The 16853-nt window shown below is 39.0% G+C and overlaps 1 protein-coding gene across 3 annotated transcripts in view; it reads left to right on the top strand.

Moving 5' to 3' along the window:
• Nucleotides 1–16853, top strand: part of Sgcd (sarcoglycan delta) — a 952204-nt gene that overhangs the window by 78119 nt on the left and 857232 nt on the right. The window contains exon 2 of one of the 3 annotated variants that reach the window (XM_036196808.1): nucleotides 1520–1627. The exons of the other annotated variants lie outside the window; for them this stretch is intronic. The gene's annotated coding sequence lies outside the window, so the exon portion shown is untranslated. The remainder of the gene's footprint in view (nucleotides 1–1519; nucleotides 1628–16853) is intronic. 3 annotated transcript variants of the gene reach the window in all.

The raw sequence follows: 16853 nt of genomic DNA, 5'->3' as shown, positions 1-16853 counted from the left end.
TATATTCTAGTAGAGAGGATTGAAATTGGGAGGAGGATATTCAAAGAAGAAGGGACAAGAGACAAGCCACAGTGCCAAAAAATATGAGAAGGGAAAATTGGGGAACAGAATTCAGATTCCTGGACACCTCTCCAGCCAGAGTCAGGCTCATAGTGACCATATGAAGGTCATGGGAGAGACCTGAGAAGTGAGGCATATGAGTTCAATAGTCTTTTCTTTGAGAATAAAGATATTTCAGAAGTAGAGCACCAAGGTTGGCAGTGTCTATACTCCATTTTGAACATTTCAATGTGCATTTAGAGGTTGTCAGTTTTCCTAACACATCTTCTGCCCTTTCATAGTCTCCTCAGGTGTGTTCTGTAAATTGTAGACAGGAGAAAGAGCAGTGTATTATACTGAAAAGATAGGAGGACTAAGCAGCGTGATCCTGGATTATAGCCAAAACACTCAGGGTCCCTGGTGTGAGTAAGTCTACCTCTTTGGGGCTCAGCTTCTCTACATGTAAATCAGAAAGAATGGACTCTGTATATCCAAAGGTTCTTTTAATTTGAACATCTGAAAAATCTCAGTGTGCTTTTAGATACTTTAAAGAATTGTTTTCCTTGTGTGTATGTGTATCTTTTACTCACATATCTGAAATTTTATCTTCAGAATTTCGTTTCTTTGCATTGCAACTTTGAAATCTTCAGCATTTTCCTTCCCAATTGAAAATAACCCAAAACCAGTGTAACAAATCAATTGGCTGCCATGAATTCTATAGGATTTAATTATATTAACTGCTAATTCCCCAGCTGATGGCTGTAGGAGTAGGAATGTATCATGTGAGTGGTGATTATTGAAAGGAAGAGTTAATAATAAAGAATAACAGGACAGAACACATATAGCCATTAGGCCAAGCTTGCAGAATCAGTGCTGTTCTAGTCCTCACTTCCAAGATGAGGACCCTGGACCATAGAGACCTTGTATCATCCTCAAGCACAGACACCTAATTAGTGGCAGAGGCAGAGTCTGAATCCAGGAAGCGACTGGATATAACACACTACCACATGGTGCTTTTTTTTTCACTCCAAAATACAGGTGAGAAAACACCTGTAGAACTAAATTCTTTACCTAGGAACACAAAGATCTCTCTCCATAGGAAGGAGTTGATGGTTGTGGGAAGATCAACTGTGCCAATGTTATTCTCTTAACTTCAACATCTTGCTGTGGAATCCTGTGGTCCTGAAGGCCAGTTATGGTTGGTCAAATAATGTAAGGCTTTCCCTTCCTTTAACTGTGGTTGGAAGTATAGAATAGTACCTATTCTACTATAGTTGTGTTGATTTGGGTTAGGAAGCTTTGCAGGCATATAGATATAGTTGTTCTTTTGGGCACTGTGGCCATGTGATTCAGCCATGCCACCTAGTTCTTATTTGGTTTTGTTTTTGTTCCTAGGTCATGTTTGAAACCAGTGTTTTGACCTATTACCTTTGAAAAATAATTTTCCATAAAAAAATCAATCTCCATCTCTCTCTTACAGAGAAATACTTCTGTGTTTGAAAAAAGAGAAAGAAAAAGAGAAAGAAAGAAAGAAAAAGGAAAAAAAGCAAGGAAGACCATCTAGTCTTCAATACATGCACATGATTTGGTAAAAAATAAAAAAAAAATATGTTACTATGCTTTGTGATCTTTATGCTGCCACACAAATAAAGGTGATAGTTGTATGGCTTTAACATTTATACTCCAAGGGAGTGCTAACTAAGAGTCTTCTGTTGAAAGGAAGCTGATAGATGGTCGCAATCACAGATTTTACTATAGCCAGACCAGGGCTTCAATCGATAGCTCTATTTGTTAGGCTCTGTGTGTTATAAACAACCTGGAATTAGCATGCACACTGATCTCTTAAGCTAGTTGTAAAACTTGAATGGGATATTGCATGGAAACATCTGATCCTAGCTGCACAGTGGGTGCTTGGCAGCTCTTAGCTTCCCATAGTAGTGACTCTGATAATAATAGAAAATACTCTTCAAAGCAAAAAGTCAGAGATGAAATAAAACAATTCTAAGTAAACTACCCAGCTTGGATCCCAAGCCCACATGCATTATTCCTGTGTACACAGAACATGCAAGATCACTTTTGCAAAAAATACCTATCTCTCTTCTATAGAATCGTTCTTTTGGACCCATTTCTTTCACATCTTGGATCATATTCTAAGTTAATTATCTGGGATTAAGGGAAGGCTTATCTACAGGAATAGTCATTGAAGTGATGATTGCAAAGAATCTGAATATCTAGACTCTTTCTAGGAGAGTTTTTAACACATAAGGGTACCACTTTGATTATGAAGGAATATTATTTGACAGGATATTAAGGATGTTGCTGTAAAAGTATGTATAATGATGGGGGTCATTTGCTATTTAGTATTTCAGCAAAATATAAAATCAAATTATGATTGTAATGGCATTAAAGCATAATAAAAGTATAAATTACACACATAGGATTTTCCCAGCTAGAGACAAAGATAAAACATTAATGACAACATTAATCTTAGAATGATTTTATGAGTATTATAAGACAAAATGCCACATGTTTGATGTATATATTTGTTCAATCCTTGGATGTAGGTTGAATTTTTTTTTTACATTTTATTTAAATTTCATCCTACACTCATCATTCTTTACTAAGATTGTATTGTGTTCCAGGGGTTGAGGAAGAAGCTGAGGACAGAGAAATGATTAAATAGGACCACTGAGTGAGAGAAAGGTATATAAATAAACCAAAGAATACCCTACAATGTAAATTTGAAGTCAGCTCCTAAGGCATGAATTACAAACAGTCAAAATAATAAGGGTTGTAGCTGTTCAGATGTACTGTTGTGGGAATTTCAGAAAGGTAGGGCTCCCCTAGGGAAATGACTTACTTATAGGCATCTCTTCTTTCCAAGGGAATTGCCTGAGTAGTAGGAACCAGGCTGGTGTGCAGCTCCATCGACCCCTCAGCAGGGCATGTTTCATGGTCACAGTCAGGGTGCAGTTTACTTTCTTGTACCTAGAAGCTCTGGGAATACCCTTGAAATGTCCTGAAATTGACCGTGAAACACAATAAATAAGAGTCAATGTCTGTAACTCCAGACAATAATTATTTTGCAGACTGAAGTTTGAGAAATACTGAACTAGATTAAAGACAGAATAAAAGAAAGTTCTGTGGGCAGTTGTCTGGATAATCTCTCTTGTGGAGAAAGAAATGGATGGGGAATGTTAAAGGGCTTCTGTACAGCTGCAGTTCTCTACAGTACAGTTAAAAAACTGCATGGGCATTAACAGCTCTGTTATTAGTGACATCACATTGGGAACTAGGTCTGAAAGCACCTTTGTGAGATTTGTGTATGGTAAATGATTTTTTAAATATTATTTCAAGTGCATCCTTGCTTTGTTCATGCTAATGTACTCATTGCACTTTGTTCATATTTTAAAATTTTATTACATTTGTTTACTGTACGTGGTGTGTGTGTGTGTGTGTGTGTGTGTGTGTGTGTGTGTGTGTGTGTGTGTGTGTGTGAATCTGTTTTACCTTTCAAATAGGGTTATTATAAGGAGCTGAATCATGGTTGTGAAGGCTGAGGTACACAATCTTTTCCCTTCTGAAAGACAGAAAGCCAGGGATGTGTGTGGTACAATTCAGTATAAAGTTAGGAGATGAATGATGTCTAAACTGAAACAGCAATGCAGAAATAAAAGGGAAAAATTTATTTTTCTTTCATTTTTTTTGTCTTACTCAAGCTCTTAATGGATTGTTGCTACTAACTTACATAGGGAACCTACTTCACCAAGTCCCCTGATTCAAATTCGAGTTTTGTGTGGAAACACCATCACAGACAAACTCAGAAACACTATTTGATCTGGGATCTACATGGACCAGTGAAGTAGTGAACATGAACCATGAACTTGAAGAGTCATCTATCTTGTCAGAATAGAGAATCTTCTCTTGAGCTAAATAGTGACTGATGTGGATACATGGAGACATGGCGTGTTAGTACAGGGGTCAAGGCAAAACCACAACATACTCCAAAGAAAAGAGGAATGGTTTCTTATGAGTCTCTGTGTGTTCAGTTTTTGGTGGTGAACTAAAAAGTAAGCTGTGAGTCTAAGCATCAGCATCTCTGTTAGTCAAAACAATTGACTCTTGTTTCTCACAGTGTTTCCTGTTTCTCATCCTCTCCTCCTGGGAGACCTGAGCTGCTCAGCTCCAAACTCATATGGATTTTTTTTTTTTTGTTCTAATCCCAGACATGAACAGCATGAACAGAACAAGACAGAGAGGAACTCTTACAGGGAGGAAATGATTACCTGGGCAAGAGTTACTAGGACCCTAATACAAAGTCTGATTAGATTAGAAAGGGCTTAAACTGCTGAGAAAAATAAAAAACAAAAAAGGCTCCTCAAACATTCATCTTTAATAATTCTACTTACTGCACCCAGAAAAAATCTTAATATTTAACAGAAACAGGCATCCATCCCATCATTAAGAAACCACGTTTTTATAGAAGAAGAATGGAACTAGAATAGGAAAAGAGAGACATAGAAGTCTTCTGTGACAACTCCTGCCCTGACCCCACACTCAAAAACCAGTGACAGCCTAAACAGAAAGTCACTAAAGAGAACTCTTAAAAATTGTGATGAAGATGCTGAGGATGCTGAGGTGTAGCTCTCCAAACTGATGGCTTCTGGCAGTGGTACAGGTAGGGAAGGACTCAAGGGGCTGGCCACCGGGAGTTTGACCAAGCTGCAGTTACAGGCAACATAAATTGGACTTGTCTTTTTTTCTTTTTCTGTTTTTTTTTTTTTTTTGGGGGGGGTGTTTACAAGAGTAGGGGTGGGTTTGGGAGGACTGTAAAGTGATTGTGCTCGGGGTTCATGATTTGAAATTCCCAAATCATCAATAAAATATTATGAAAAAAAAAAAAGAATAGAAATGTATGGACTATTGTCCTGCATAGTAGTTGAGTAGGAATTGGGAAACAGGGATACTTGGATTCTCATCTTGGTATTTAAACTTGATTAATTACTTCAACTCGACACTTCTGTTCCCTCACTTGTAAAATGGGGACCATGATAAACATAAACTTCTGCTGCCTAGGGTCCTCCTCCTTCATCATCTTTTTCTTTGTCGTCTTCATCTCCTTCCACCTCCTCCTCCTCCTTCTAAGAATAAATGAACTAATACCTAAGCACGACCTAGAAAAGATGATGTCTTCATTGTAATGTGCTGTTGTCATTGCTATCATTGATAAAAGTTGCCAGGTATTGTGTGCTATATTCATTATCACAACTTCTGTTATTCAAGTTTATATTATGAACTATTCAAGGAAATATTTGTTCAAAGGGTTATATTTGTTAGAAGGCAAATATATTCAAATAATATTATATGAACCATAACATGCTTGCTCGAATTTTATTTTTAATGTTTTTATATTTTTAATTGATATATGATAAAATTTAGAGTGTATAGTACTTTCACTTTTATTAATCTTTCTAAGACCCATGAGGATATGACTCTTGGAATTTGGTTTATTTATGAAAGTCTCTCAGTTGACTAGTGGTTAAGACAGTCCCCAGTGATGGCTCACTTAATGAGGAGAACAGAGACTGGTCTAAGAAAGTTGTATAAGCTTTGGAGTTGCTAGAATGTCAATTTTAGTCCTGCATCCCCACTATGTATAGAGCTCTGTGGGCAAACTGATTTTAGAGTCTCAGTTTTCTTACCTGTAAATATTAGAGACACTTGCTGGGAAGATGAGAAGCCAAACAGACTACATGCAATCAGGATCATTATGAGGTGCACATCTATGGCAATTACTCAAAAATGTTTCTTCCTGCTTTCATTTCTTCAACCTTGATAATGTGCATATTGGCCATTTTCATTGTGAAAGCCTATTAGCATTTCATTCCAGTGGCATCTAGACCTTCTGGAGTCCATAGGATTCTATCTCCAGTTGTTCACTGCTGAGAGAGTGGAGCAGAGTAAGAATGATGAGGAGAAGAGAGAGAAAGATATCTTCTAGACTCAGACAAGTTGCAGATGTTGCTAGCAGCTGAGCAGCAAGAAATTGTATCCCAAATAATTAGGTCATCTTTCTGCTCCCAAAAAGTAGGTGTTTAAGACATAAAAGGAAAAGAAAGGCAGGAACATGTGTTCAGAGGTAAATGGCGCTCTGCATTATACCATCCCGGCAAGGGTTTTCTAATTTATTCAGAATTAACATTTTGATTGTGGAATAAAGGCTTTGTCTAAGAGATCCTCAGATTAGAGCATGTACTCCAGGTGCTACATTTCCATATGCTGCCAGGAGTTTAAGGTGAAAACCCAGAAAAAGTTAAAAGTATGAAAAACTTGTCACAGGTACAAAAATTTTGCCTGTCTCCACAATCATGGTTATTCAGTGCACTAACTATGGTATGGTCAATCCAGGACCAAAGGATGCATGAGATAGAGATTTTCAGATGTGTGAGCTTTTTAAATGACAATGTAAATTTAAAAAGGAAACTCCAGTGTAAAACCTGAATTTCTTTGCTTGTGTCAAAGCAACCCATTAGTGAGCTACATGGTTCTAGTTCTACCCATGCCCCCAATGTACCTTGTCTAACACCTTGCCCTCATCTTTGTTTTTCATATGATCACAGAACTGGGGTCCAGATGCTTTCTTTACAACAAAATTTCCAGTTCCCTTATCTGCTTTCTACCCAGAAGTCAGAGTCATTCTTTGAAAATATAGGTCAGATCCTCTTACTTTCTGTTTCAGAGTCTTCTAGTTTCACTCTATGATAAAAATCTGAATTTACTAGCCTGGTCTATAAGAGCTGACAGATCCAACCTTTCTCCTTGTGATATCACTTCTTGCTGTCTCTACCCTTGCACCGTGTACTCTTCCTGGGCTTTCTTTCTGACCCCAGAAGCAACCTGAGTTCCTTATGGCTTACATTTGATTGGGTTCTTCCTGTCACAGAGACTTCAGTTCATATATCACCTCTTCAGACAGAACATTCTCTGCCTACTCTACTCCCCCAACCCCCACCCAAGACAGGTTTTCTCTGTGTAACTGCCCTGGCTGTCCTAGAACTCACTCTGTAGATCAAGCTGGCCTCAAATTCACAGAGATCCTCCTGCCTCTGCCTCCTGAGTGCTGAGATTAAAGGCATGTGCTACCACTGTCTGGTCTCTCCCTCTGCCTACTTTAAGGAGATTTAGCTATAGAACCCTAAATACAATTATATAGTCCCTCTGTTCACCTCTTCAGTGCTTGCATTTTTCTCAACTCCAGTGCAAGCTCAGTGTGAACAGGCAGCATGCCATGTTTCTGCTAACATTTCAGATATTTAGCAGATACTCAACAATCTTTGCTCATCGAATTGGTGAATATGATTCAGTCTGAATCATTGACTGTAGCCAGAATGCATGATCCTCAGCTTACAATCTGTATTTTGTCCTTAATTCTTTCTTGCTAATTTCCATACTGGGGCTCAGGAAACACCTGTAGAGTTAGAACATTCACCCAGAACATTCCCTTTCTGACTCCTTTAGGCAAGGTGCTCTTGTGTGAGATGAACTTTCAAAACAAGAGTTGAACATATTATTCCAAGAAGGATGTATTCAAAAGGACTAGTCTTTAGATTTTTTCCTTGGGATAATGGGTTTCTGAAGACATAGATGTCACCTTAAAGGCTTACCCCATATTTAACATAAAAAAGACTCACTATATCGATATATCCTATATAGTCTATAGACCCACTATATAGTATATCCAATACTATAAGAATAGTGTTTAGCTGATATTAATAGAAGTCATAAAGAGCTTCTTAGTACTTTTTTCTTATACATAAAGAAAGTTCAGAAATGTGTATATATGGATATGTAACATCTTAAAATTCATTAAGGATTCCTTACCTTGGTATTCCAGCATCTGTATAGCATGTGATTTTCACTGTCAGAGTGGTCTTGTGTCTGACTATTGATACTGGAGCTCCCTCAGCTCTCATGTCTTTATGTTAGGCAAGTATCTATCAAGTAAATATGGGTCAAAGGGCATATGGCAAATGTGCAATCTCCTTACAACGAGACTTTCTGTATATTCTATCTAATTCTTCTTTTTGTGTTTCATTGGCTTTCTACAGCAAGAAAGGGTAGACAATATGAGATGTTCTTTTTCCTGAGCATCCTGACTTTGTAACATATAACAAGTTCTGCCACTATGAAAAAGACTTGGTAATGAGTAGTACTTAGCAGTTTCCACCATTACATCTGGATTTATCATGTATTTGCTGAGAAGCCTTGTGAGGGCCGTATAATTTCCCTGTGTCTGTTTTTAAATCTCCAGTGGAGTTGTAACACCCACAACAGTAAGAGTAATTAATAATTAATCCCTGCACCTCACCATTTGTCATGGATTTTATATACATGGTAGTGATTCTTATTATAATTCAATGAGTAGTAGACTATTATCCTACCTTGAATGAGAATAAGTCTTATAAATTAACAGGGTGGTAGCCGGGGCCATCATTTCTATTCATGGACCAGGAAGAAAAGGCTCAAATACTTTACTAACTTGGTCTAAGTCTCTCTACTGGCAAGCAAATGAGATGAGATTCAGAATTTTGCCTGCCATAAAATTGTATATTGGTTTGATAACACTTCCATCACAAAATACAATACGTTGCAAGATATGGTCTCCCAATATAACTTGCTGAAATCTTGGTCCCTAGCCTGGCAGTGATGGGATCATGACCTACCAGACATCCTCAAGGGATTAAGGTGTGGATTCCTAGCTTCATGGGCTTGGAGAAGAGGATTTGTTATAGGTGTGAGCTGTCTCTCTTTGCTTCTGCCTACCTGGAAGTAAGCACCTCTGCTCTGCCATGTGTTCCCCATCATGATGTTCTGTCTTTTGCAGACCCAACAGGGTAATGTTGAAAGACCATGACCCAAAGTCTCCAAAGCCAGAGTCAAAACTTTTTCCATTTGTAGGTTGATTATCCAGAATATTTTATTATAGTATCAGAAGGCTAATAAACATCACAAGTGACTCAAGGCAAAGAACTTTTCCCTCTCACCTATCTTGAGGCTGTGAGTTTAAGATCAGTGTGTCTCTAGTCTGGGTTTATTCTGAGACCTCCCTTTTGTCTTGCAGGCTGCCTCCTTTGTGCTGTGTCCTTACATGGTTTTTCTCTATGTGTCTACATTCCTGCTGGCTCTTCTCCTTATAAGGACAATAGATCGAGTTTATTGCATCCCCTACCATTATGCTCTCATTTAAACCTTTATTACCTCCTGAAGTCTCTGTCTCCAGACAATGTTTTTGTGAGTTATCTCTTCAGTATATAAACTTTGAAAAATGGCAGACTTTGGTTTCTAGGTAGAACCCATGACCTTAACTAGTGCATGTACTCATCTCTGTATTTCACAAGACTTTGGTTAAAATTATTGTGACTTATTTAGCCACATGTTTGTCACGTATAAAACATTGACTTTGTTATTTAAGTTTTAAAGACATTTCCCAATCTAGAAATATATATAACAAGGAACACCAAAAAGTGCATTTGTTCTTCTTTTGGCTTCATCTAATAAACAAGCATTACTACTTTTGATGTGGGTCAGGCATTAACCTCTCAAGCATGGAGTAAATGGATGCTCTGAGATGGCCACACATTTGTTGCATCTGACTCAGTCTTTCAATATGCCTACAAGGCTGGGCAGATGAGGATATTGAACTATCTGTGGTTAAATAATTTGCCCATGGCCACTCAGTGAGAAGGAATGGAGCTGATATCTAACTTTAGTTCTTTCCTATTCCCAAGACAGTTCATTTGTCCTTATGCTGCTGGGCTTGTATTTATATTCTTGCCAAGACTTTTATGCCTTCACTTTCTGTTATGATTTTGGCTTTTGTGACCATTGCTTCTCCTTGATATCCCTCCCCCTTTTTCCCACATGCTCTTCTTTCATTTCATATTGTCTTACACAATGCATGCAATACAAATGGAAGAGATGTGCCTGTGTTTTCACTCCCAATTTTAATTGCATTGCTTCTTTTAACCTCTTGCCTATTAAATGGTGGGAAATGTAGAAATAATTGTCAGATTCATAAGAGAAAACAGGTTGAGAGGAGCACTTGGGTACTGAGGGATGCTTTTCCTTTTCATTGACATTACCTGGACTTTTATATACAATTGCTTTGTGCCTTCCATTATTTTTAATTTCAGCTTACAATTAGATCTTGCAAATTGAATTGCTTTCTCTAAGGAGCTGTGATTTCTCTATTTGGCAAGGCCTACCTCCTACCCCCACTTTCTCAGCTGAAATTAACACAGTTGCTTTTGTTCCCCTTTATTGCAAAAGAGTCTGATTAGTAGAATCATGATTACACTTAACACTCGCTTTTAAAGTCTATAGGGAGAGCTAGGATGAGTGTTACCCTGACTCAGGAAGAACACAGAGGAGGTTCTTGGGGAAATCACATGAAGCCTGAGGCAAGGATCCTGGGGATTAGAAAGAACTGACTCTCTTCGCTGTCACTCAGAAGCCTTGGGCTGTTTATAGAAACCCTAGGAGCCTAATAAAGTGTACTCTTTGGAGTCAGAGACTTGGATGTTTGTTATAATGCACAGATGCTGGAAAGGGGAAGCACGTTAAACCTTGAATTTCCAGCTTGATTCCAGATCTGTTTGCTGTTCTGATTATCTCTATTCATAAAAGTCTATTTTAATGAGTTTATTTTAGTTGTTCATGTGTGTGTGTATGTGTGCATGCTTGAATATGTGTGTGTGTGTGTGTGTGTGTGTGTGTGTGTGTGTGTGTGTGTAGGAGGATGTGGAGGAGATGGAGACAAGAAGAGGAGTCAGATCCCTTTTAGCTGGATTCATGGATGGCTGTGAGCCACCCAGCAGGAGTGCTAGGAACCAAACTCAGGTTCTCTGCAAGAGCAGTATGTATTCCTAACTTATGAATCATCTCTCCAAACCCCAAAACTCTTAATAGCTCATCAGTTTCCAGTTCCATCATGTTTTTTTTTTTTTTTTCAAAAAGAGGTGGGTTAGTTACCCAGGTGGAAGAGGGATTTGTCTTGTATCAAGAGGCCCAGTATGAAGAGCCATTGTAGACCTATGCTAAGTGTCAAGTTACTAGGTATCTTTAAGAAACTCAGCCACCCATGGCCCATATTGGTTGAGAATAGTGGTCCATACTGACCGATAGCTTGTCATCATCTTCTTTAACTAATTCCCTGCATGTCTGTAGTTTGTGTGACTTGGTGGTCCCACAGCATCTCAGTTATCTTGTCTTGGCCTTTGGATTCCCCTTCCTTATTTCTGCAAAACTGTTTTCTAAGTGGGAGACCCTTATCTCTTCCTTAAGACACAATGCAAGCATTTCTACCTTTGTATGCCTCTAACCCCATGTCTAATTGGGAGTGTTCACTTTTTTGTAAGTCCCCACTCTGTCACAAATGTTGCCTGCCTCACCCTTTACCCTCATGTGAGATTCATTTGTGGGACACAGCAGCAGACATGCAAAGAAATGCTAAATAAGTGAGTGAAATGAATAAGCATTAGGCACTTTTTCTCAAATGTTGTTTGCATGCACCACCATCACTCAGTATTTCACATTCAAATATATATATATATATATATTTAATATGGAGTACTTAGCTTTTCCTTTTTCTCATCCTTGCAGTCATGTTCTTTCTAACAGCCTTTCTAACATCCCATGGACTCTTGTCAGTGAATGTGTACATACATTTTTAAGAAAGCCAGAACAGTGATGTCTAAAATTCACAGGGAACCGTTGTGCAAATGCAGCTGCCCTAGGAAGGTTTCCTGACAGTAAGGGGAAGTCAGCAGGCCTCCTCTCCAATAGAGGGCGCTCCTTATCCACAGGGTGTGGCAGCCTCAACAGATGGAGCCATCAGATGACCAACTCCAAATTCATCACAGCTAGTGACTTGGAATTTTGATTTATATTCAGCTAGAGCTCCCATTTGAAAAGTTTTAAACCAAAAAAGAAGTTGTCTGTTCTTTCTGGAAGCCCTGGTCTTGTTGCAGGTCATGTTCCTAAGCTGGTCTCAAGTGGAAACCCACATCTATCCCATAAACCTGTGTCTTGAGAGCCTCCTCTGCCTCCCTTGAATGATAAATGAGAACAGTGCACTTAGGCTTTCCAAGAAATCATATTCTTCACACGCATGTCTCATTTAATTCCCATTTCTAATCTTTTAGAAAAGGGCCTACTATGTGGCTTCAGGCTATCAGTGAATTTAGAATGTAAAGTTATTAGCTCAGCCCTGAATCCCAAGAACTCATTTTGCTAGAGATCTGACCCAATTGTAGAAGGACTTTTACTTCCTTTCACACACCCTTGTGTTTTCCTGTGACATCTTCCATTGGCTATGACATCACAGTCCTAGCTGTTTTCCTCCCTGTTCACTCTGTAGTACTCACTAAAAGCCCACACCAACACCCACACAAAATTAACTACGTCTTTCTTTTATCCTCTACTCAGCCATCTTCCTATAATTACTAACAGTACTTGTTTTCTTTTGTCTAACATAATTATCACTTGTTTTCTTATCTGTCCTTCCTTTAGGATTGTAAATTCTCCACAGCACAAATCCTTTCATTCATCTTTATATTCTCCCTGCCCAGTGACAATGTACTATACATAAAAGATGCTTAGTGATTTCATGACAAGAAATCACATTTATGAAACCAATCCCTATGTACAATGGATCTGCACCAACAAAATTTAATAAAACGAAGTATAATACATTTATTTATTTGAAATGAGGCTTTCTGAGAACTTTGCTATGTGTAAGTAATGAACTTGGGATAAACAGGATGACAGCTCTATGGCTTCATAGAAATACAGTTGTCAGTATATGTTGATAACAATGACATAGATGGGCTGTGTGTGAAGGATGAAATACCGCTCTGTGTGGTAGGAGCATCAGCTGTTCTCCAATTCAGGAAACGCTGCCTTCTATGGCTTGCCATAGAATTGTACTCAAGGACTTCAGTGTATTTCCATCTTCAAGAAAAAATAATTTGTAGATGGTATAGAAAGGCACTATTCGAATCTGGTTTTATATGCTAGGTAGTTTATGTGAGCTACAAGGGATAATTTTTAATGTTTTCCATAGTTACCTTTTATTTGAAAAAATCTAATATGTATGTATTCATTCATTTGTTCTTTTTGAATATATGTGCATTTGGCCTTGTGCATGCAGAGGTCAGAAGACAGCTCTTGGGGCTCATTTCTCCTCTTCAACCTTAGGGTTTCAGGGATCTATCTCAGGTCTCAAAGCTTGGCAACAGTCACCTTTACCTGCTGAGCCATCTCAATGTCCCCTTATCTTTTCTTTCTGTGGGGAATAGTTCCCAGGTTCAAGTTATTCCATTAGACACCATGTATATGACAGCAGTGTAGTGCCCAGGGGGAATGGTCCCCAGCAAGTAGTGCAGCCCCTCTCTTCTGACCTGTGGTCTAAAAACTTTTGTGAGAAACTTTTTAATCATTCCTTCAGCAGCAAAGAAAAGCCTTCACAAAAGACAGTTGGTTTGTTTCACTTCATATATATCCATGCACATGTACACACCTGGGCACATAGATATGCATTATTCTGTTTTGTTTCTAGTTGTATTGTGTACATTTGATGTGTATGAACATGCTTTAAAATCTTTGTGTATGTGCACTGCATGCTTATTTGTGTGTACAATGTGTACACACATGTGTGTTATTGGGTATGCAAGCATGTGTGAGTGTGGCATGGACACAGTAGTCAGAGGACAAACTTGGGTTTTGGACCCCACCTTCCACTTTGAGTCTCTTTGTTGTTTGCCAGTGCATATACCACACTAACTAACTCACAAGTTTGCAGGGAGACTGCAGTTTCTTCCTCCCATCTCACTATAGGAGTTCTGGAACTACAGATTACCACACCTGGCTTTATGTGGGTTCTAAGGATTCAAACTCAGGTACTTGTGCTTCATCAGAAAGCACTTTACCATTAAGTCATGCTTGGTCATTAAAAAAAAACAGCAACAACAAAACTACATTTTGATCATATTCTTTTCATTCCCCCAACTCCTCCCAGATCCTCCCTCCCTTCCTACCCACCCAACTTCATGTACTTTTTTGCTTTCTCAAAAAGCAATACAAGTAAACAAGGTAAATAACAATAACAAAACCCCAAAACCAAAACACAAGAGTCAAAATAAACAAACATCAACAAACAATGAGACAAAAAAATATCCAAACAAAACAAAACAAGAACTGTAGTTGGAGTTTTCCTGCCTGGCCCACAGTCAGGACAAATCTCTCTTACCCGCCAGTCCCACAGTCGCTCAGACCCAACCAAGAAAGCACACAGAAACTTACATTGCTTATAAACTGTATGGCCGTGGCAGGCTGCTTGTTATCTACTTCTTCTATCTTAAATTAACCCATTTCTGCTTATCTATACTTTGCCACATGGCTCATGGCTTACCAGTGTCTTTACATGTTGCTTCTCATGGCGGCGGCTGGCGGTTTCTCCCTCCAGCCTTCTACTTCCCAGAATTCTCTTCTCTCTTGTCCTGCCTATACTTCCTGCCTGGCCACTGGCCAATCAGAACTTTATTTACACAGAGCGATACCCACAGCAAAGAACTGTATTGGCTAACCACTCCTGGCAAGGGACCTGCCCTGGAGTGTGATTGATTATACCCAGTGACACTCCATTTGAGAAAACAGATTTTCCTTTTCCCAGCTGGTATCATTTCCAAATAGTTGCATTGTTAGAAGTGTTTACTTCTCTTTCTCAGTGCTAGGATATTGTCTGGTTTGAACCTGTGCAGGCCCCATGTGTGCTGTCCCAGTCTCTGTGAATTCATATGTGCATCAGTCCTGTTGTGTCTGGAAGACATGGTTTCTTTGGAGGCATCCATAACCTCTGTCTCTTATAGTCTTTCTGCTTCTTCAGCATAGAGTCATCCACAACCTCTGGCTCTTATAGTCTTTTGCTTCTTCAGCATAGATCCCTGAGCCTTGAGGGGAGGAGTTTGATGAAGACCTCCCATTTAGGACCAAGTGCTCCAGAGTCTCTCACTCTGCACATTGTCCAGTTGTGGGTCTCTGTTACTAATTTCTATCTGAAGCAAGAAGCAGCCTCTCTGGCAAGGGTTGATTGAAGCTCTGTGGATACAGCAGCATGTCATTAGGAGGTATTTTTATTGCATTGCTTTGTTCTTTACAGTAGGTTTTCTCCTAGTGGGTCCAAGAAGTATTTAGTCTTTTATTCAAAACTCCTGGTCCTTCTTTTGGTTAAGGTCTTTTTCTAGGCTGGATTGGCCTCAAAAATCACTATGTATGTCAAGCTAGCCTTGAACTCACCTGATCCTCCTGTCTCATCCTCTTAAAAGTTGGGCTGGCAGGACATGCAAGTCTGGGTCATAATACAATTTTGACATAGAAAGTAGTCCTGCTTTACTCAGTTTTACTTTATCTGTTTTTAGCAAAGAGATGTTAACTGCATGGTGAGAATGTTGAATGGATAATCCCAACACTAAGCAATTTGTGAATTTTTAATAACTTTATTACACTATATTGTCATATTTTTCAATTTATGATTGCTGATTGGATCTCTTAAACTGACTAATTTATATATTAAACTGTACAACTCATGTATATGTATATAGAATTTCAAAGCACATGGAAAATCCAGACAGATTGTAGTTTTAACATCATTGGAATGTGTCACACACAGACAAGCAGCAGGGGGACCATTGTGCAGATAGTAGAATGATTACTGTAGTGGAGAAAAATAAGTTTGGGGTTTCAAGCAATTTACACTTTTAGTGGCAAGAACACTTAAAACCAATACTTTTAGCTGCAGTATTATTTTCAAGATCTCCATAATTTCCATTTCATAAAACAATAGCAACAAATACATAAGAAATAACCTTATTTCTTAATGTGAAATCATTACACATTAGTCCTGATAGTGGAGCTTCCTCTTCCCTCATCCTTGGACCTTGTCTAAATGCTAGGGATTTAAGAATTGCTGTGGTGTGGCTTCCTGGGGTGAGGGGACAGCTGGTCCTTCATGGGCTCTGTCAGGTTAGAATTAGCTAAGAGGTGCATCATCCATTCATTCCCTAGCCACCCAGCTAGATATTGGCAACTCCATTTGGCCCTTGGCCATACTGTTTATGCCACCATCTGCTGGCCTATCCAGGAGCATTGCAGCTGTGCAGACGTCTGTCTTCCTGCATTGCAATAAAGAATAATTTTTCAAGGATGTGGAGGAGCATAGTAGGGCTGCCTCAGAATGATTCTACCTATACCACATCAATCCCCCAACCAGCCATGTCTGGCTAAGTTCCTCCTGCCTCAATGGCATGAAGAGCTCCTTTAGTGGGGCACACCACTGCAGTTTGGATGTGGGGAGGGAAAGTAGGCAGCATTCAGCTCTGCTTGCTCACCATGTGCTGATGTGCACATTCTTTCTCATCCATTCCCTCAAGATCAGCATCAGGGAGAGGGCAGAGAGCACACTCTTGTCAAAGATTATGGCTCAGTTGTAGTACTCTAGTCTCCTTTTCTCCTTGTCCTTATCTCCAGAGAATGTACAATTCTCCTTTCTAGGAAAGAGAACAAACAAAAAGCTATTTTGCATGTTTCCCATGCGGATTTCAGCCTTTAAACACATTTCCAGAGTTAAAGGTATTTTCCGTCTCCAGTACTAGTGTGACATCTTTTCCTAAAGGGCAGTGAAGTATCCAGATTAGACTGATAAGGAACAAGGGGTTTAAGGGAAAATATGATCATTGAATATAGTCAGGTATTTTCAT

The sequence above is a fragment of the Onychomys torridus genome, chromosome 8, assembly GCF_903995425.1.
Source record: "Onychomys torridus chromosome 8, mOncTor1.1, whole genome shotgun sequence".
Taxonomy (NCBI): Eukaryota; Metazoa; Chordata; class Mammalia; order Rodentia; family Cricetidae; genus Onychomys; species Onychomys torridus.
Note: the sequence above shows the minus strand (reverse complement) of the source record. Positions and strands in the feature narration are given on the sequence as shown.